The 22,738-nt window shown below is 48.1% G+C and overlaps 1 protein-coding gene across 1 annotated transcript in view; it reads left to right on the top strand.

The window, feature by feature from the left end:
- The window catches only part of LOC141133874 (NACHT, LRR and PYD domains-containing protein 3-like), a gene marked incomplete in the record, with an annotated part of 735,962 nt that extends 713,493 nt beyond the window's left edge, over positions 1 to 22,469 (top strand). The window contains 1 exon segment of the mRNA XM_073623461.1: positions 21,726 to 22,469.
- Between the last annotated feature and the right edge of the window lie 269 nt (positions 22,470 to 22,738).

The raw sequence follows: 22,738 nt of genomic DNA on the forward strand, positions 1-22,738 counted from the left end.
AGTTGCATATTACCGCTGACTCATGGTCCAGCAGACAGGGACGTTACCTATCTCACTGCGCACTGGGTGACTGTTCTGGCAGATGGGAAGGATGCAGGACAGGGTGCAGTAATGTTGAAGGTTGTTCCGCCACCACGCCTCCAAAATGCCACTACTAATGATTGTGACACACCTCTCTCCTCCACCCCCTCCTCTTCTTCTCCCTCCATGGCCTCTTCCTGTGCTTTGTCCTCGGAACCAGCGGTGCTCTGTAGCCGATCAAGGGGCTACGCAAGTATGCAGGCCAAAAGATGCCATGCGGTGCTTGAGCTGGTGTGCTTGGGGGACAGGAGCCACACTGGAGCAGAGGTTCTGTCAGCTCTGCAGGGGCAGGTTCAGAGGTAGTTGATGCCATGCCAGCTTAAGCCAGGAATGGTGTTTTGCAACAATGGCACCAAGCTCCTATCTGCCCTCCGACAGGGACAACTGACCCATGTGCCCTGTTTGGCTCACGTCCTTAACTTGGTGGTGCAGCGGTTCTTGGGCAGGTACCCGGGCTTACAGGATGTCCTGAGGCAGGCCAGGAAAGTCTGTGTGCATTTCCGCTGGTCATATAATATCAGTGCTCGGCTGGCTGACCTCCAAAAGGAATTTAACCTGCCCAAGACCCGCCTAATCTGTGACATGCTAACCAGGTGGAACTCAACATTAGCCATGCTGCAGTGGCTACACATGCAGCAGAGGGCCATCAATGAGTACCTATGCAACTATGGCACCAGGACAGGGTCAGGGGAGCTTTCATTTTTCCCCACGCCAGTGGGCTATGATCAGGGATGCATGCACTGTTATGTCACCATTTGAGGAGGCCATGAGGATGGTGAGCAGTGACAGTGCATGCATCAGTGACACTGTCCCTCTTGTACACCTTCTGGAGCACACGCTGCATTGAATAATGGACAGGGCACTTGAGGCAGAACAGAGGGAGGAAGAGGAGGACTTACTTACCTCTCAAGGCCCCCTTTATTCAGACAGTGTTCCTGCATGCCCATGCATCACACAGGAAGAGGAGGAGGATTGTGTCAGCATTGAGGTGGAGCCTGGCACTCAGCTTCAGCAGCAGTCTTCAAGGGATCATTTACAGTCCGAAGAAACCCATGGACTTGTACGTGGCTGGGAGGAGGTGGCTGCGGATCATGTCGTCCTTAGTGACCCAGAGGACTCTGGACCGAATGCCTCAGCAAACCTACGCTGCATGGCCTCCCTGATCCTGCAAAGCCTGCGGAAGGATCCTTGTATTCGTGGTATCAAGGGGAGTGATCATTACTGGCTGCCATCCCTCCTTGATCCACATTACAAGGGTAAGGTTGCAGACCTTATCTTGCTGTTGCAGAGGGAGCAGAGGATGAAACATCTTCAGGAGGCCTTGCAGAAAGGTTTGTGCAAATTTTAATGTGAGATCCCTTCAAGACTGCCTGTGCTGATGCTGAGTGACTATCCTGTTATGCTTGCTGAGTGACAATCCTCTTCCTCCTCAATTTTCATGCTGATAACTTGTAAGAACATTTTTGGTTCTGGGCACCACCACCAGGGGCTAAGGCCCAAATTTTCTGCCCCTGTTTAACGGGTGTGTAATTACAATTTTTAACGGGTGTGTAATTACAATTTTTGCAATACTTTGCAGCAGGGCTCATTCCTGCGCTCCAACTATAGTATCTGTGAGGGGTTGCAGTGTTGTGGTAGCAGTGGCTAAGGCCCAACTTTTCTGCCCCTGTTCAACAGGGACATGTATTTACAATTCTTGATCTAATATTTCACAGCAGGGCCCATTCCTGCACCCACTAAGAGTAACTGTGAGGACTTACAGTGTTGTGGCACCACCACCACCACCAAAGGCCTAATTTTACTTCCCCTGTTCAACAGGTGCATGTAATTACAATTCTTGATATAATATTTCACAGCAGGGCCCGTTCCAGCACCCACCAAGAGTAACTGTGGGGACTTACAGTGTTGTGGCACCAGCACCACCACCACTACCACCACCAAAGGCCCAATTTTTCTACCACTATTCAACAATGGCATGTAATTACAATTCTTGATCAAAAATTTCACAGCACGGCCCGTTCCTGAGCCCACCAAGAGTAACTGTGGGGGCTTACAGTGTTGTGGCAACACCAACACCCAAGGCCCCAATGTCTGCAGAGTATATTGGGCAGGCCCCTACTTTCAAACATCCAATTACAAACGACTCCTACTTGCAAACGGAAGGAGACAACAGGAAGTGAGATGAAATCTACCCCTAGGAAGGGAAATTCTCTTTTGTAATGCAGCGTACAAACGAGCGGAATTTTCGACCGGACTGGTCTGGCGGACAATCCGATCGTGTGGGGGCTTCATCGGACCTTCCGCGGACTTTTCCAGTCGAAAATCGGATGGACTGTAGATTTGAAACCTGCTTCAAATCTTTCAGATGGACTCAAGTCCGGTCGAAAAATTTGCTCGTCTGTATGCTAGTCCGACGGACGAAAACCCACGCTAGGGCAGCTATTAACTACCGGCTATCAACTTCCTTATTTTAGTCCGGTCGTACGTCATCATGTATGAATCCGTCAGACTTTGGTGTGATCGTGTGTAGACAAGTCCGTTCATTCAAAAGTCCGTTGGAAATCCATCAAAAGTCTGACAAAAGTCCGCTGGAATGGCCGTCGGACTTTTGTTGCCAAAAAGTCTGCTCGTGTGTACACGGTCTAATGCCCTGTACACACGGTTGGATTTTCCGATGGAAAATGTGTGATAGGACCTTGTTGGCAGAAATTCAGACCATGTGTGGGCTCCATCACACATTTTCCATCGGATTTTCCGACACACAAAGTTTGAGAGCAGGATATAAAATTTTCCAACAACAAAATCCGTTGTCAGAAATTCCGATCGTGTGTACACAAATCCGACGCACAAAGTGCCACGCATGCTCAGAATAAATAAAGAGATGAAAGCTATTGGCTACTGCCCCGTTTATAGTCCGGACGTACGTGTTTTACATCACCGCGTTCAGAACGATTGGATTTTCTGACAACTTTGTGTGGCTGTGTGTATGCAAGACTAGTTTGAGCCAACATCCGTCGGAAAAAATCCTACAATTTTGTTGTCGGAATGTCCGATCAATGTCCGATCAGTGTCCGATCAATGTCCGACCGTGTGTACGGGGCATAAGAATTAATATGGGAAATACGTGTCTCCTCTCCACTGATGCTTTATCACCAATCCTTGTTTCACTAAAAACCCCAAATTTTCAAAAAACATTTGTCATTGGAACAGAAAGTGACGTGAAATCTTCTGAAGAGGAGCACAGACAGCAAAACAAATGTTACAGGGGTTATAACCCTTCCCTGTGTTTTTCAAAAAGCTTAAAATAGATTTTTTGGCTGTAGCTACACTTTAAAAATGTACCAGTTCCAAATTACAAACAGATTCTACTTAACAACAAACCTACAGTCCCTGTCTTGTTTGCACCGCCTGTATACTGCTGTTCAGAGTATATAGGGCAGTGATGGCGAACCTTGGCACCCCAGATATTTTGGAACTACATTTCCCATGATGCTCATGCATTCTACAGTGTAGTTGAGCATCATGGGAAATGTAGTTCCAAAACATCTGGGGTGCCAAGGTTAGCAATCACTGATATAGGGCCTGGGAGCCCCACACCTTTCCTTTTTTTAATTTAGATGCTGGGTTCCCCTTAATATTCATACAAGACCCAAAGGGCATGGTAATGGACTGGGGGGTACCCATGCTGTTTGTCTCACTGATTTTCATCCATATTGCCGGGACCAGACATTACATTAAAGCCGCAAGCAGTTTTAAATAACTTTTATTTCTTTACAAATTTCATTTTGTGCAGGGACTGTTATAAGCACGGGAAACACGCGCCACTTTACAGGCATACTATAGACACCCCCAGGTATGATATTTAAAGGAATATTTCACTTTTTTTCCACTTTAAGCATTATTAAAATCACTGCTTCCGAAAAAATGGCTGTTTTTAAAACTTTTTTTGCATTGATACATGTCCCCTGGGGCAGGACCCGGGTCCCCAAACCCTTTTTAGGACAATAACTTGCATATTAGCCTTTAAAATTAGCACTTTTGATTTTGAACGTTTGTGTCCCATAGACTTTTATGGGGTTCTAAAGTTCACATGAACTTTCGGTCCATTCGCAGGTTCTGGTGCGAACCAAACCGGGGGGTGTTCAGCTCATCCCTATGAGTAATTGCGGCTCCCGCACTTTCAGAGCTGCATGTGGATTGGCTCCTGGATGATGTTCTGTGACAACAGCACAAAGACCAAACATTACAACAAACTTTATTCATAGAAGACACTGTCCTATTGTGTCAAAGTTTACTGACAATACATTTTACTGACTCAATTTTCTTTGGAAAACAATATTTTATGTTAACCATCACCCCCCAGGCAGATTCTGTGTCACCCCCCAGGCAGATTCTGTGTCACCCCCCAGGCAGATTCTGTGTCACCCCCCAGGCAGATTCTTTGTCACCCCCAGGGCATTCTGTGTCACCCCCCCAGGCAGATTCTGTGTCACCCCCTGGGCATTCTGTGTCACCCCCCAGGCAGATTCTGGGTCACCCCCCAGTTCAGACAGATTCTGTGTCACCCCCCAGTTCAGACAGATTCTATGTCATCCTCACAGGCAGATTCTGTGTCACCCCCTCCCCAGGGCATTGTGTGTCACCCCCTTTTCAGTTCCTTGTGTGTCACCCATCCTCACCCGCAGCATTGCGTGTCACCCATCCCACTGCAGAGTATTACATGTCACAAATCTCACTGCACAGTATTAGGTGTAGTCACTAGTGATGGGCCGAACACCCCCTTGTTCGGTTCATATCAGAACTTTCGAACATCACAAAAGTTTGGACCCGAACGGCAAACCCCATTGAAGTCTATGGGACCCGAACTGTAAAAAACAAAAGTTCCCATTTTGAAGGCTTATATGCAAGAAATTGGCCATAAAGAGTGTATGGGGCCCGGGTACTGCTCTGGGGGACATCAATGAAAAACATTTTTTAAAAACAATCTTTTTTAAAGGAGCAGTGATTTCAATGATACTTAAAGTGAAACTATAAAAAGTGGCGCATATTTACCCTGTATAGCAGTAGTGTATTTAGGTTTTGTGCTGCCCTAGGCCTGACTAAACTCGTGCACCCCCTAATTTAAATATGACCCACCCCTTCCTTTCAAGGCCACACCCCTTGCTGTTTGAGACCCGCCTTGAAATTTTCGAGTGGGGACACTAGTTCTGAGGGCCTGGGGGGGAGGACAATGGATTCCCTTAATTTGCATAGATTTCCTCTTACTTCCTGTTTGGCTATGGGGCTGGAAGTGAAGGGAAATCCCTGTAATGGGACAGGGATGGTAAAAAATAAACTGACAAGGGCTATAACCCTCCCTTATTCTATTCAAAACGGAAAAAAATAGCGTTGCCTATAGTTCTACTATAAATAGTAGAACTATAATTTTATGGAGAGGACTAAGAAGATATAGCCATGCCAATGGTGCAGCAGAAAACATATAGCACAGTGAGGAAGGTTTGTGGTCCAGGGTGATAGGGCAGTCAAAATTAGAAGCGGCGCCCCCATCCACAGTTGCGTAATGCCGCCCGCCCGCATGCCTCTCAGCCCAGTCTGCCCCATAAGACTGGTGATACACTAACAGTGTAGCGCAAGCCGGCGGGGAGTCTTTCCGTGCTGCCCCCCTGCAAAGTGCTGCCCTAGGCCTGGGCCTTGTTGGCCTAGACCTCTATACAGTGTTGCTGTATAGAACCTGCTGCAGCAAAACTGACATTTATAAAGAAAAAAAATTATATTTAAATAGTTTTTTTCCTGCAAGCTTTCTTTATTTTATAAATAACGGCTTGGGGGGCCAGGCTGTATGATGCGGCCACAATGTAGTGCACTAGGAACAGGACTGGAGATTTTTTGGATAAATTCTGGTGTCTCTTTGGCAGACTTTGGATGCAAATAACACATTTTTGCACCACTTTGAGCAAGGACATCTGCCAGCAGCTGGTGGTGTGCTGCTGGCAGATGTGCTGCAAGGACCTGGGACACCCTGCACTATACCATTATTCCTGTCAGTGGAGGCTGCTGAGAGGTCATGAGGTATAGTGGGGACAGACTGAGGTGAGTAAGGAGGAAGGACAAAATTGTGCCCCTTTTGTGTGGCTTTCAGGTGCTCTTGCCAACAGGCTGAGTGGTGGATGGTTAAATACCTTGTCAAGCATGTGGTACCCAAATGGTTGGTGTTTTTTCCACGCTTGATGTGCCTGAGACAAAGTTTGCAAATTGCAACAGTGCGATCGGCTGCACCTGTGCTAAAAAAGGCCCAGACAGCTGAGCTGTGGGAAGTGGGACGGGAGATAACAGCTCCACAATGTGATGGAATAGGGGGCTGCTCTCTACTCTTCCATGATGGCTGCCTCATTGGGGTTGTGCCTCACTCTCACTTTCCTCCTCTGCTTTATCCGGCACCCAAGTCACGTCAGTGACCTCATCATCATCATCTCCTCCATCCTCATTACCACCGGAGACAACTTGGCAATACGCTGCAGGTTGGGGAACATGACTGCCAATTTGTGTACCAGTGTTCTCACCTCTCTGTAGGCTCATGTTCCTGCCTTCCTCAACCTCAGAACATCTGAATAGAAGAATGGCTGTGCATCGTCAAGGAGCAAGTGGCTGAAGTTGTGTTCACAGAATTCTGCTGACTCAATGCCAGATGCTGGGGCTATGGCAGGAATAGATGTGGACAAGGAGGCAGAATAAGCCACTCTGGCAGCTGCAGTGGACTGCGCACTAGTCTCTGCTTGGGTGATGGAGGATGAGGAAGGTTTAGTAAGCCAGTCCACCACCTCCTCTGCATGCTGTGGCTGAATAGCACGGGCAACATCACTAAACAGAAGAAATGATGCGCTGCCTGAGGACTGACCACCACGTCCACCTTTGCCTGTGGACACATACACTGCTGGACCCCTCACAGTGCCATGGGGATGTCTGCCTGTCCTTGTTATCCTCCCAGACATGATGGGAGATTATTACCCAAATTTATTAGAAACTGGGTAATGTTTGATTGGATGCACCACTATTCAATGAAAAGTGGTGTTTGGTGCACTTTAACCACTTGCCTACCAGACTCTAACACCCTCTTCTTACCCAGGCCATTTTTCAGCTTACAGCGCTCTCACACTTTGAATGACAATTTGCGCGGTCATGCTACACTGTACGCGAACAATTTTTTTTATCATTTTCTTCACACAAAGGGTTTTCTTTTGGTGGTATTTAATCACTGCTGGGTTTTTTATTTTTTACAAAAAAAAAAAGAAAAAAAATGTTTTTTACTTTTTTCTGTCAGTAAATTTTGTAACTAGTAATTTTTTACCTTCACTGATGTGCGCTGATGAGGCGGCACTGATAGGCTGAACTGGTGGGCATTGATGAGGTGTGAGGTGAGGAGTGCCAATTACCAGCATCTCCGTGTTTGCATGTGACTGGCTGTGATTGGACACAGCTGATCACATGGTTAAAGAGCCGCAGATGTGCCTCTTTACACAGATCGGGATCGCGCCGTGTCCTAGCAACATGACGTGGCCGCGATCGGTGCGCTACGCGCCGAGAGCGGCCGTTCTGGGTCGCCGCCATATGATGTTATTCCGGAACAAGAGCCGCACCCACTGCCGTCATTTGATGGTGGGCGTGCGGCAAGCAGTTGAATTGAGGACTGCTGCTGACATAAATGTAAAAACAGTAAAAAAATAAATTAAAAAAGGGGGAACACCAACATCACAGTCAGAAAAACTGCAGCTGACAATTCAAAAAAAGGGGACAGGCAGGGGACAAAAACAAACAAAAAAAACCATGCAGCAAGCAAGAAGAAGGGTATACAGCACTAAATGTTATGTAATGCGGTGTTAAACACTTCACTACACCAACACACTACACTATACTCACACACTATACTAACAGTATACTAAAACTCTACACACACACTACACTATACTGACACAAAATACTCACACACTATACTAATAATACACTAACGCTACACTACACTCGCACTCTACACTCATGCAATGTACACACGGGTGGACTTTCCGACCGGACTGGTCCGACAGACTTTTGACAGACTTCCGACTGACTTTTTTTACAAACGGACTTGCCTACACACGACCGGGCTAGGGACGGACTTGCCTACACACGACCAGACTTTCCGACAGACTATGTCCGCCGGTCTTCCCGACAGAGTTACGACAGACTTTCCATATGAACAGACTTGTCCACACACGGACAAGTCCGTTCATTTTGAACGTGACTCGGGTACGACGGGACTAGAAAAGGAAGTCAATCTCGCCGATTTTATCGGCGAGATTGACACCTTGCGAGCCCCGTTGCGGGGCATACCAGGCCCTTAGGTCTGGTATGGATTTTAAGGGGAACCCCCATGCCAAAAAAACGGTGTGGGGGTCCCCCCAAGACCCATACTAGACCCCACTAGACACTTTTTTCCTAGGTGAATGGGTAGGGGTACGTTGTACCCCATACTCATTCACATAGGGTGGGGGGCCAGGATCTGGGGGCCCCTAATTAAAGGGGGCTCCTGGATTCCGATAAGCCCCCCGCCTGCAGACCCCAACAACCAACGGCCAGGGTTGTCGGGAAGAGGCCCTTGTCCTCATCAACATGGGGACAAGGTTCTTTTGGGGTGGAGGGCAGCAGGGCGCCCCCCCAAAGCACCCACCCCCATGTTGGGGACATGCGGCCTGGTACGGTTCAGGAGGGGGGGTGCTCACTTGTCCCCACCCCCTTTCCTGACCGGCCGGGCTGCGTGCTCAGATAGGGGTCTGGTATGGATCTTGGGGGTCCCCTATGCCGTTTTTTCAGCGTGGGGGGTTCCCCTTAAAATCTATACCAGACCTAAGGGACATCGTCGCCCCCCCTCATGCTCGCCGCAATAGGAAAATTTGTTTTTCCTATTGCAGCGAGCGCGAGATGTCGTACCCTGCCTTTGCGACGTATCTGGTCCGTCGGACAAGCATATAGACGAACGGGCTTTCCATTAGGAACTGAGTCCGGTGGAGTTACGACGTAAAGATTTGAAGCAGGTTTCAAATCTAAAGTCCGTCAGATTTCCGACCGAAGCGGTCCGTCGGAAGTCCAATACAGCCCACACACGGTCGGATTGTCCGCCGGTTTTGGTCCGTCGGACCAGTCTGGTCGGAAGGTCCGCCCGTGTGTACACGGCATCACACTACACTACACTCACACTCTACACTGACACTACACTATACTCACACTCTACACTGACACTACACTATACTCACACTCTACATTGATACTACACTATACTCGCACTACACTATACTCACACTCTACACTGACACTACACTATACTCACACTCTACATTGATACTACACTATACTCGCACTCTACACTGACTCTACACTATACTCGCACTCTACACTGACACTACACTATACTCGCACTCTACACTGACACTACACTATACTCACACTGACACTACACAATAGTCACACTCTACACTGACACTACACTATACTCACACTCTACACTGACACTACACTATACTCACACTCTACATTGATACTACACTATACTCGCACTCTACACTGACTCTACACTATACTCGCACTCTACACTGACACTACACTATACTCGCACTCTACACTGACACTACACTATACTCACACTGACACTACACAATAGTCACACTCTACACTGACACTACACTACACTCACACTCTACACTGACACTACACTATACTCACACTCTACACTGACACTACACTATACTCACACTCTACATTGATACTACACTATACTCGCACTACACTATACTCACACTCTACACTGACACTACACTATACTCACACTCTACATTGATACTACACTATACTCGCACTACACTATACTCACACTCTACACTGACACTACACTATACTCACACTCTACACTGACACTACACTATACTCACACTCTACACTGACACTACACTATACTCACACTCTACACTGACACTACACTATACTCGCACTCTACACTGACACTACACTATACTCGCACTCTACACTGACACTACACTATAATCGCACTCTACACTGACACTACACTATACTCACACTGACACTACACAATAGTCACACTCTACACTGACACTACACTATACTCACACTCTACACTGACACTACACTATACTCACACTACACTATACTCACGCTCTACACTGACACTACACTATACTCACTCTCTACACTGACACTACACTATACTCACACTCTACACTGACACTACACTATATTCACACTACACTATACTCACACTGTACACTGACACTACACTATACTCACACTGTACACTGACACTACACTATACTCACTCTCTACACTGACACTACACTATACTCACACTCTACACTGACACTACACTATACTGACACTCTACACTGACACTACACTATACTCACACTACACTATACCATACCCCCCAACATTTCAAGATGGGAATGAGGGACACCTACTAGCAAGCATATGTAGGCATAGGACACGCCCCCTGCCACGCCCCTTAAAGGGGACATAACCAAAAAAAAGGTTAATAAAATCCACAAGTGCGTTTTTTACCACTACTATTCCTTTATATTAGCTTTTAAAATTAACAATTGAAGCATTTAGAATTTGGATGAAAGGTTTAGCACTGGGAAACACTTTTTGAAAGATAAAAAGTGCATTTTATATACAACTCTATAGATCAGACCAAAATGAGGGACAAATGAGGAGGAATGAGGGACAGAGGGACATTGATCCAAATCAGGGACAGTCCCTCCAAATCAGAGACAGTTGGGAGCTATGCTATACTCACACTCTACACTGACACTACACTATACTCACACTCTACACTGACACTACACTATACTCACACTCTACACTGACACTACACTATACTCACACTCTACACTGACACTACACTATACTCACACTGTACACTGACACTACACCATACTCGCACTCTACACTGACACTACACTATACTCACACTCTACACTGACACTACACGATACTCGCACTCTACACTGACACTACACTATACTCACACTCTACACTGACACTACACTATACTCACACTCTACACTGACACTACACTATACTCACACTCTACACTGACACTACACTATACTCACACTCTACACTGACACTACACTATACTCACACTCTACACTGACACTACACTATACTCACACTCTACACTGACACTACACTATACTCACACTCTACACTGACACTACACTATACTCGCTCTCTACACTGACACTACACTATACTCACACTCTACACTGACACTACACTATACTCACACTCTACACTGATACTACACAATACTCACACTCAGGCCTGGATTGGGACAAAACAGAGGCCTGGGCATGTTAGGCTGAGCAGCCTATTTTTTATACAGATCAGCGAAGCATGACATATTTGTTATTTAAACAACCCTCCCTCAGGCCCCCTCCTGTCACAGTGCGCTGTCAATCGGAAGCAGCCGAGACACTTCTTGGTCTGCAATTGCACATATACAAGAGGAGTATATATGTGCGGCTGTGGGAAAGCTCAGGATAGTTCAGACAAGGATCCAAATACACCTGAGCTCACCCCTGCCAAGGGGAATGCTGCAGCTGGCTTTAAGGCCTCAGCCCGGGTTCACACTACTGCGGTGCGAGACACCAGTGTAATTCACACAGCAACTGCAGCACATTCCTGTGTGAATTACATGTGGTGTCTCTGGATTTGTATGGCTAAAAATCACACTGCATTCACACCAAACTGGTGCAGGACCCTTTATTGTCCACACCAGAATCAGACTTCATGGTTGTTCACACCCATGCGATCCAATTAGGTAAACTGCGCTGCATTTTGCAAACTGATTGTCATTAACTTAACTTACACTCTGCAATTGGTTCACATGGACAGGTTGCGATTTAAATGCAGTGCTGAAACTGCAGCAAATTTGCTGTGAATTTGCACCACATCTAGTGTGAACCCAGGCTAATGCCGCGTACACACGGTCGGACTTTTCGTCTACAAAAGTCCAACGGACGCCGACGGACTAAAGCTGGCTGGTAATCCGATCGTGTGTGGGCTTCTCCGGACTTTCAGCAGACTTTTTCAGCCTCAAATCCGACGGACTTTAGATTTGAAACATGCTTCAAATCTTTACGTCGTAACTACGACGGACCCCGAAATCCGCTCGTCTGTGTGCTAGTCCGACGGACAAAAACCCATGCTAGGGCAGCTATTGGCTACTGGCTATGAACTTCCTTATTTTAGTCCGGTGTACGTCATCACGTACGAATCCGTCGGACTTTTGTGTGGTCGTGTGTAGGCAAGTCCGTTCGTTAGAAAGTCTGCTGCAAGTCCGCCGAAAGTCCGCCGGAAGTCCGCCGGAAGTCTGTCGGACAGGCTGTCGGACTTTTGTAGACGAAAAGTCCGACCGTGTGTACGCGGCATCAGAGATAACAGTTAATTTTAGGGCACATTAAAAATACATTACCCACAATTATATATAATATAATCCAAAAGGTGTCCTGCGTTTAAAGTGTATATATGATTTTTTTGTTAACACTACACTTACCCAGCCAGTACTAAATATACCACAATAGAAAAAAAATCATATATACACTTTAAATCAGTGGCGGCTGGTGCTTAAAATTTTTTTTGGGGGGTGCAAACAAACTGAAAAATTCTAAAAAAAAAACATCAATTGCAGCCTCACTGTGCCCATCAAACGCAGCCACTGTGCCCATCAAACGCAGCTACTGTGCCCATCAAACGCAGCCACTGTGCCCATCAAACGCAGCCACTTAGCCCCAAATGCTGCCACTCTGCCCATCAAACTCAGCCACTTTGCCCATCAAATGCTGCCACTGTGCCCCAAATGCTGCCACTGTGCCCATCAAATGCTGCCACTTTAAATTTCGTACCTGGGGGTGTCTATAGTATGCCTGTAAAAAGGGGTGCATGTTTCCTGTGTTTAGAACAGTCTGACAGCAAAATGGCATTTCAAAGGAAAAAAAGTCATTTAAAACTACTCGCGGCTATTAATGAATTGCCGGTCCGACAATACACATAAAAGTTCATTGATAAAAACGGCATGGGAATTCCCCACAGGGGAACCCCGAACCAAAATTTTTAAAAAAATTACGTGGGGGGTCCCCCTAAATTCCATACCAGGCCCTTTAGGTCTGGTATGGATATTAAGGGGAACCCTGGCCAAAATTTTAAAAAAAATGGCGTGGGGTACCCCTCAAAATCTATACCAGGCCCTTCAGTTCTGGTATGGATATTAAGGGGAACCCCGGCCAAATTTTTTTAAAAAAATGGCGTGAGGTCCCCCCAAAAATCCATACCAGACCCTTATCTGAGCACGCAACCTGGCAAGCTGCAGGAAAAGAGGGGGGACGAGAGAGCGCCCCCCCTCCTGAACCGTACCAGGCCACATGCCCTCAACATTGGGAGGGTGCTTTGGGGTAGCCCCCAAAACACCTTGTCCCCATATTGATGGGGACAAGGGCCTCATCCCCACAACCCTTGCCCGGTGGTTGTGGGGGTCTGCGGGCGGGGACTTATCGGAATCTGGAAGCCCCCTTTAACAAGGGGACCCCCAGATCCCAGCCCTCCCCCCTGTGTGAAATAGTAAGGGGGTACAAAAGTACCCCTACCATTTCACAAAAAAAAGTCAAAAATTTTAAAAATGACAAGAGAGTTTTTGACAATTCCTTTATTTAAATGCTTCTTCTTTCTTCCATCTTCTATCTTCTATCTGTGGCCTGGTACGGTTCAGGAGGGGGGCGCTCTCTCATCCCCCCTCTTTTCCTGCGGCCTGCCAGGTTGCGTGCTCGGATAAGGGTCTAGTATGGATTTTTGGGGAACCCCACGCCATTTTTTTTTAATTTTGGCGCAGGGTTCCCCTTAAAATTCATACCAGACCTGAAGGGTCTGGTATAGAATCTGAGGGGGACCCCACGCCATTTTTTTTTAAATTTTGGCCGGGGTTCCCCTTAATATTCATACCAGACCTGAAGGGTCTGGTATGGAATTTAGGGGGACCCCCACATCATTTTTTTTTAAATTTTGGTTTGGGGTTCCTCTGTGGGGAATTCCAATGCTGTTTTTATCAATGAACTTTTATGTGTATTGTCGGACCGGCAATTCATTAATAGCTGCGAGTAGTTTTAAATGACTTTTTTTCCTTTGAAATGTCATTTTGCTGTCAGACTGTTCTAAACATGGGAATTGATCCGTTCAGATACTATAGCACTAAGGGAGGTGTATGCTGCGTGCGTGGGTGTTAGCGGTACTGGTGCTAAACCAGGGGCGGATCCAGGAGGGGCACTGCCAGAAAATAAGTTTTTTTTGTGGGCAATTTATCGAGGAAATGGCTGGTGTTTGGCGCTTCAATTATCCCAGCACCATGGTTGTTATTTCTATTAATATATTGTAATATAAATATATATATAATATATTGTAATATAAAATTTAATGGTTCAACTCACCATAATGCAGAATCAGTGGGAGCCCTGAGCGTGTCACTTGCCACCATCGCCTGGCACACATTGTGGATTATCACTTGCCACGTCACCTGCCACATGTTGCAGATTGTCACTTGCCTGCCACCAGATGTGGATTGTCACCTGCCACATGTTGCGGATTGTCACTTGCCACATCACCTGCCACACATTGCAGATTGTCACTTGCCACGTCACCTGCCACATGTTGCAGATTGTCACTTGCCACGTTACTGGCCACACATATCAGATTGTCACTTGCCACGTCACCTGCCACCAGATGCAGATTGTCACTTGCCACGTCACCTGCCACATGTTGCAGATTGTTCTTTGCCACGTTACTGCCCACACATTGCGGATTGTCACTTGCCACGTCACCTGCCACCAGATGCAGATTGTCACTTGCCACGTCACCGGCCACACATTGCGGATTGTCACTTGCCACGTCACCTGCCACCAGATACAGATTGTCACTTGCCACATCACCTGCCACACATTGCGGATTGTCACTTGCCTGCCACCAGATGCAGATTGTCACCTGCCACATTTTGCGGATTGTTACTTGCCACGTCACCTGTCACCAGATGTGGATTGTCACTTGCCACGTCACCTGCCACACCTTGCACATTGTCACTTGCCATGTCACATGCCACACATTGCAGATTGTCACATCACCTGCCACCAGATGCGGATTGTCACTTGCCACACATTGAGGATTGTCACTTGCCATGTCACCTGACACACCTTGCGGATTGTCACATAGCTGCTAAGGTGGTGTTTTGTATGCCTCTTTCTTCCTTGTCCCAGATCAGGCAGCAGAGAGATAATGTAATCTCTCTGCTGCCCACACTGCCTGAACAGTTACTGCAGGGATGCGGGGCAGTGAGAGATGATGTCATCTCTCTGCTCCCCTGCACGTTGGCTCGCTAATTGGCCAGCTGCCCCCACTCACACCTAGCCTGCTCTCACCCGCCCAAGCCGCCCGGTCCTCCCGCGGAGCTGCCCACTCCCGCATCCACTCGGGGAGCCGCCCGCTCCTGCATCCACTCGGGGAGCCGCCCGCTCCCGCATCTGCTCGGGGAGCCGCCCGCTCCCGCATCTGCTCGGGGAGCCGCCCACTCCCGCATCCGCTCGGGGAGCCGCCCGATCCCTCATCAGCCCGCCCGGCCCACAACAAATTTCTCAGGGGTGGCAATTGCCACATTGCCCCCCTCTGGATCCGCCCCTGCGCTAAACTGCTGCTGCCTGGTGTGAGGCAGACGCTATCTGACCCTAAAAACATAACTTATATCACCGCCGGGAAATTAGGGGGTTAAACCTTTATAAGGTAATAAACGGCGGGTGCCCTAAAACTATAATAAACTATAATAAACAATCTAACCAGCATCACCCGTAACAATTATATGGTGATCACTGGTGAAAGGGTTAACTAGGGGGCAATCAGGGGGTTAAAACCTTTAGTAGGTAGTATATGGGGGTCCCTGTCGCTATAAAACACTGACGACGAACCTATATACTTACCTCCCTAACTAGCATCACCTGTGTCACTAATACAGCGATCAGAAAAACGATCACTTAGCGACACTGGCGACGGGGGGTGATCAAGGGGTTAACCTTTATTAGGGGGGGTTAGAGGGGTACCCTAGACCTAAAGGGGGGTATCCCAGACCTAAAGGGGGCTAACCCTAACTGCCCTAACACTTATAACTGTCACAAACTGACACCAATGCAAAAAAAAACTGCTATTGGTGTCACTGTGACAGGGGGTACAGGGGGTTGATCGGGGGGTGACTGGGGGGTGAAAAGTGTGCCTGCGTGTTCTACTGTTAGTGGAGTGTTGTGCAAACTCACATTGATGTCTTCTCTCCTCGGCACCGGAACGAAAAGACCGGCTCGAGAAGAGATGACATAATTTCCTCTGCCTCTGTTTACATTACAGAGGCAGAGGAAGGATTTCATTTGCCGGGAGCGATCGTGAGGGGCTGGCCATGAATGGATGGCCTACCCCTCACCTCTGATCACCTGCAAACAAATGCCGGCTGCCTCTGGCACCGGGGGGGGTCCGATCGGTCCCCCCGCCCGCGGTAGGCAGATCCTGTACCAGGTACATGATTTTGCCTGCCCGTGCCATTCTGCCGCAGTATATCTGCGTGAGGCGGTCGGCAAGTGGTTAAGCATTATTAAAATCACTGCTCCTGAAAAAACGACCGTTTTTAAAACTTTTTTTTGCATTGATTCATGTCCCCTGGGGCAGGACCCGGGTCCCCAAACACTTTTTATGACAATAACTTGCATATAAGCCTTTAAAATTAGCACTTTTGATTTTTCCCATAGACTTTTAAAGGGTGTTCCGCGGCTTTTGAATTTGCCGCGAACACCCCAAATTGTTCGCTGTTCGGCAAACTGGTGAACAGCCGATTTTCTAGTTGAACATGAGTTCGACTCGAACTCAAAGCTCATCCCTACAGCTGAGTGAATAGCGAACGCATAGCGTTGCGCTCTACGGCTCCAATCAGGTGCTTCCAGAAAACACCCTTGCTGCTGTAATTCAGGCACCCGGCGCTCGAGAAGGGGGCCGGACACCTGAATAGGAGGTGTCAGCAGCGACCAGAGATAGATTCATGTAATGCATGAATATATCTGTTGGTGATTAGAGCGGTGACAGGAGAGGGGGAGGGGGGAGGGAGGCGGCGCTCTTGCGCCCTTTATGGAGGCACCACTACTGCTTTAAATGCAGGACATCTTTTGGGCCCAAGAACTGCCCCTCTCTCACACAATGTTTTACACACAGCATGATGAGAGTGTGCTTTGGTCTGGTCTGTGGTATCTTTTACACAGTAAAGAGTGATGCTGAACTACCTGAGCGCTCTCATCATGCTGTGTGTAAAAGAAACCACTGACCAGACCAAAGCACACTTATCATGCTGTGTGTAAAACATAATCAAACAGGCAGACTGGCATCACTTACTTTTTAGCAGCCTTGCCCAGGGGTGTTCGCGGCAAATTCAAATGGCTGCAGATACACCTTTGTGACAATAGGAAGATGGGGATTCCTCCAGGCAGCTCCTCCCCCTTCATGGTCACCTGACCCCTTCATTTCCGCCCCCCTGAGCTGAATAGTCGGACAGCCGTGGAGCTGGCCGTGGTTAGGCCGAGTGAGCGACCTCGACACACGGAGCAGCCTGGATGCCTTGGGAGTGGGCGGTGGGGACTGAGGACCCCGGCCAGAAGGACATGGAGCTTGGCGCAGACAGGCCGGCAGCGGGTGAGCAGGGCCGGCTCAAACAGCTGCCTAGAAAGTCAGAGTCAGGCCCGGAAATTACATGGGGCCCGGCAGCCCCGGCCCACTGGGCATATGCCCGGTGTGCCCTATGGCCAGTCCGGGCCTGCTCACACTCTACACTCAGAGTCACAATAAATGAAAACACTAACTTACTAGTAGTAAACTGAGCCCGGCTCTATCTATCTCCACCCCAACACTGCAAAGGCTTCCTATGAGAAGGAACCATTTATACTGTGGGGTGTGAATATGAGCACTGAGCCCTGTTTGGAGAAAGTCATCATTACTTTGTCCAATCAGGGCCCTGACAGTGCTAATTGGCAAAGCCTTCGCCCCTCTCTCCTTTCCCTTCCCCCCTCTTTCTCCTTTCCCTTCCCCCCTCTCTCCTTTCCCTTCCCCCTCTCTCCTCTCCCTTCCCTCTCTCTCCTCTCCCTTACCCTCTATCCTCTCCCTTTCCCCCCTCTCTTCTCTCCCTTCCACCCTCTCTCCTCTCCCTTCCCCCCTTTCTTCTTTCTCCCTTCCCCCTTTCTCCTTTCTCCCTTCCCCCTTTCTCCTTTCTCTCTTCCCTCCTTTCTCCTTTCTCCCTTCCCCCCTTTCTCCCTCCCCCCCTTTCTCCCTTCCCCCCTTTCTCCCTTCTCCCTTCCCCCTTTCCCCTTTCTCCCTTCCCCCTTTCTCCTTTCTCCCTTCCCCCTTTCTCCTTTCTCCCTTCCCCCTTTCTCCCTTCCCCCCTTTCTCCTTTCTCCCTTCCCCCCTTTCTCCTTTCTCCCTTCCCCCCTTTCTCCTTTCTCCCTTTCCCCCCTTTCTCCTTTCTCCCTTTCCCCCCTTTCTCCTTTCTCCCTTTCCCCCCTTTCTCCTTTCTCCCTTTCCCCCCTTTCTCCTTTCTCCCTTCCCCCTTTCTCCTTTCTCCCTTCCCCCTTTCTCACATCTCTCCCTTCCCCCCTTTCTCGCATCTCTCCCTTCCCCCCCTTTCTCGCATCTCTCCCTACCTCTCATCTTTCTCTGCCTCTCACCTCTCCCTGCCCCCTTTGCACTCTCCCTGCCCTCTCTCTGTATTTCCCACATAATATGTTCCTACCATATACTGTTTGTAAACATGACATAAAATTTGTACCATAAAATGTATGCATGTTTCCTATATATAAGCCCCAAGTTAGATTGTTAGGTACCTGGTAGTTGAGCCTGACTGGTAGAAGGAGACCTCTCTTAAACGCTGGTTCAGGAGCCGCTGGAAGTGGGAACAGTGGTCTCCTGAGCGCAGTGGGTAGGAAGGCCTGATGCAGGTTCCAGCAGAAGCAGATACCGGAACTGGAAGGATGTCCCTTAGGGATGGCTGAGCTGCGGATGCAGGTAAGCTGGTGCAGGCCGGGAGGCAGGCAGACAGATGCGAAGACAGCAGCTGGATGCAAAACAAGCAGGCTGAGAACAGCGTCACAGGACACAGGCAAGCAAGGTCAGACAGTCCGTTTTGGCAGGAGATCAGGCAGGTATAAACAGGAGGGATGATCCAAGGATAGTCAGGCAGGCAGGGGTTCGGCAACAGGTAACAGGATAAACAAGGTCAGGCAAGCCGGGTCGGATAGGAGACTGGAGAATGGTCAGACGTAGCAGGGTCACTAGCAAAATAACAGACAGGCAGATACAGGAACTCAGGTGCAGAGCTGCAGACGAACAGCACCTGACATGAGCACCTGTCATTCTTTTAAAGGGACCTTGGCGCCAAAACAGCGCTAGCGCGAATGGGCGCGTGCACAGGCGCGCGAACACGCGTACGGGCACACGCGGGAGCGCTCCGGTGCCCCCTGGTGGGGAATTGAGCTGAATTGTCCTGGAAAGACTCCTCGTGCACCTGCGTGCATGCAGATTCGCCCGACGGCTACTGACATGCCCCTGACATAGATGCACAGAATGCAGGTGGTGCATTCAGGACACCTAGTGGTGGGTGAAGAAAATACAGCCCAGTTCAATCACACCTTGCTATGGGTAGTAGGAAGGTGGGTGCAGGCAGGAGAAGCAGGAATCTCCTGAGGTCTCTGGTGAAGCACCTTTCCCTTCTATGGAAATATAAGTCTATCAGAGCTGCAGCCAATGCCATAGGTAGGAATAGGGAAGAGATGTCTGTGCTGTTGACAGTTGAAATAAGAGACTGACAGATAGCATACACAAGGTGGAGGGGATGGTATTAGGTGAGGTGGGGTCTCCGCAGGTGGAGGGGATGGTATTAGGTGAGATGGGGTCTCCTCAGGTGGAGGGGATGGTATTGGGTGAGGTGGGGTCTCCTCAGGTGAAGGGGATGGTATTGGGTGAGGAGGGTCTCCTCAGGTGGAGGGGATGGTATTGGGTGAGGTGGGGTCCTCTTGGGTGGAGGGGATGCATTGGGCAAGTTAAGGTGGGGTCTCCTCGGACGAGGAGGACAGTAATGGGTGAGGTGAGGTCTCCTCAGGAGGAGAGGATGGCATTAGATGAGGTGGGGGGTCTAATCAGGTAAGGGAACGGCTTTAGATGAGCTTTGCTTCTCCTCAGATCGGGGGAATGATATTAGGTGAGGTCTTCACAAATGGAGGGAATGGTATTGGGTGAGGTGGGGTGGGGTCTCTTCAGGTGGAGGGGGTGATATTGGGTGGAGTGTGATCTCCTCAGGTGGAGGCAAAAGTATGTGCTGCCCCCCAAATGAGCTCAGGTGTTCCCAGTGCTAATCTGCCATCATACAAAGACATTGTGGACAGTTGTGCTCCTCCAGTCTTGTGGTTGGTGAAGACCCTTTTCTATTCCCCCATGACGGTCCTCCTGAGATTTCCACCTTTACACAATGTCAGAACACGGCCAAACTTTATCCCAAAATTCATCTTTTATTATTATAATAATACACAATGAAAAAGGTGTCCCTCCCCTGGACAGTCCCACAAAACTAAGGCATACTGGGAGTAGGAGGGGCTATACTGGGGCTATACTGGGCCCACTGTTTTTGTTTGCCAGTGTCCCATTCTTCCTGTAGGAGGCAGTATACCCGACAGTCTCTGAATTCGAGCCCCTCAAAGAAGAAGAAATAAATACAAATTTTGTTTTCCTTGACAGAGAGATTTCAATGGTAACACGGAAGGGTCATCGGAACAGCCGGGGCCCCCATAGAGATACAGCACACCAGCCAGGGGCCCACCTAGAGCCAATGATTCCACCTACTGCTAATGGGTCATTGAAAGAGGACCTGTCACAAAGGGGCATCTATGGTGTCAGCTGGATCAATATTACCCAGATCGGTTCCTATCAGATCACTGGGATCTAGTCATTGGTGGACAGGAGAGGGGCCCCAGTGCAGATCCAGGCCCTCTTCTTGCACTCCATCCATGGACAGGTCCTCCCTCTTATCTTCCCTATTCCTCAGCAATGCCACTGACTGTCCTTGTTATTTTCTTTATGTATATGTATCTGCATAGGAAATACAGCCATGGAAATATGGAACAGCAAAGCATATTAATAATGTGCAAGTCACACCCAACAGCAGTAATGTAAATCTGAAGTCTGATTCCATTGGCGGGCCCAGGGTGGAAGGTCAGACTCCATCTTTGTCCATCCACAAATCACTGTGAGATGTGATGACACCGTGTGTGGCTCCTCATGTACTGATAGGCTGGATATGAATTGGGCCCCCAATATGGCGGCACAACACCCAGTTGATGGGGTTATAGGAAAAAGCCATGTCCCTGAACACATCTGCAGCATCCCAATATACACGTTTGTTCTCCTGTGTGATCTTCATCTGTCACATGACCTCTGCTGGAAGGTAACATGTTTTAATATAATATTTCTGGATTTTCTCTTTCTGGTTATACCAGGTGACTGGAATGTAACAAGTTGCACATGAAAGCTTTGAAGAACAAAAGCTTGGCTCCTGACCAACTGGTGTGATGGAAATCCTTGATTATCACTCCTGCAAGCAAGCTTCAAAGCGAGATGATTGATCTTCTGTAGCAGGACATTCATCAAAGGGCCAGCTAAGACTGAAGATGGCCCGGGTCACATAGCGATCATCCATGGACGAATACTGCCCCTAGAGGCCAATACAACATGACGGACAGAAATATAATATATTGAAAGGGCTGCCTCTTGGCAATATCTCATTGGACAGGAGGCTAGTGGGGTGTGGTTACGTGTGGATCTGAATGCAGTGTAAAAGTGCACACAGAAGGGAAGTTGTCCCTTTTTTCCCGCTCTTGCCTGATGGTTCCCTGAGCTTCATGTCTCTCTCTGTTACCATTTCTAGCCTGGCTGATGAGACAATATCTAGAGCAGTGTTTCTCAGCTCCAGTCCTCAAGGTGCCCCAACAGGTCATGTTTTCAGGCTCTCCATTATTTTGCACAGGTGATTTGATCCATTTCACTGCCTTAGTAATTACCACAGCTGTTTCATCTGAGGGAAATGCTGAAAACATGACCTATTGGGGCGCCTTGAGGACTGGAGTTGAGAAACACTGATCTAGAGGACAGCCTTGCAATAATTATCTTTGATGTTCTTTTGTTATACGCTCTATAATATTTTCATTTTTTCTTGGGAATTAAATTAGACATTGTTTTACTAAGCAGTGTGTTTGATTTCATAGCTAACCTTATATCATTGTGGTTATCAACAGCAACATTATCAGAGTTTTAATAGACTAGCTAACTATAGGAATAGACAAGTTAATACATATAAGCAATAAATAGAGGGAATCCGTAACCACCCTCGGATAATATTTAGTTTAGCATTTATTTCAGTATTATAGATAACTATTTTTTCATGTATATGCCCCTGAAGAAGAATTTGTTATAGCTTATGAAATTCAAAACACGTTGGGCTATCATTATCTTC

This window comes from Aquarana catesbeiana, linkage group LG03 (genome assembly GCF_042186555.1).
Source record: "Aquarana catesbeiana isolate 2022-GZ linkage group LG03, ASM4218655v1, whole genome shotgun sequence".
Lineage (NCBI taxonomy): Eukaryota > Metazoa > Chordata > Amphibia > Anura > Ranidae > Aquarana > Aquarana catesbeiana.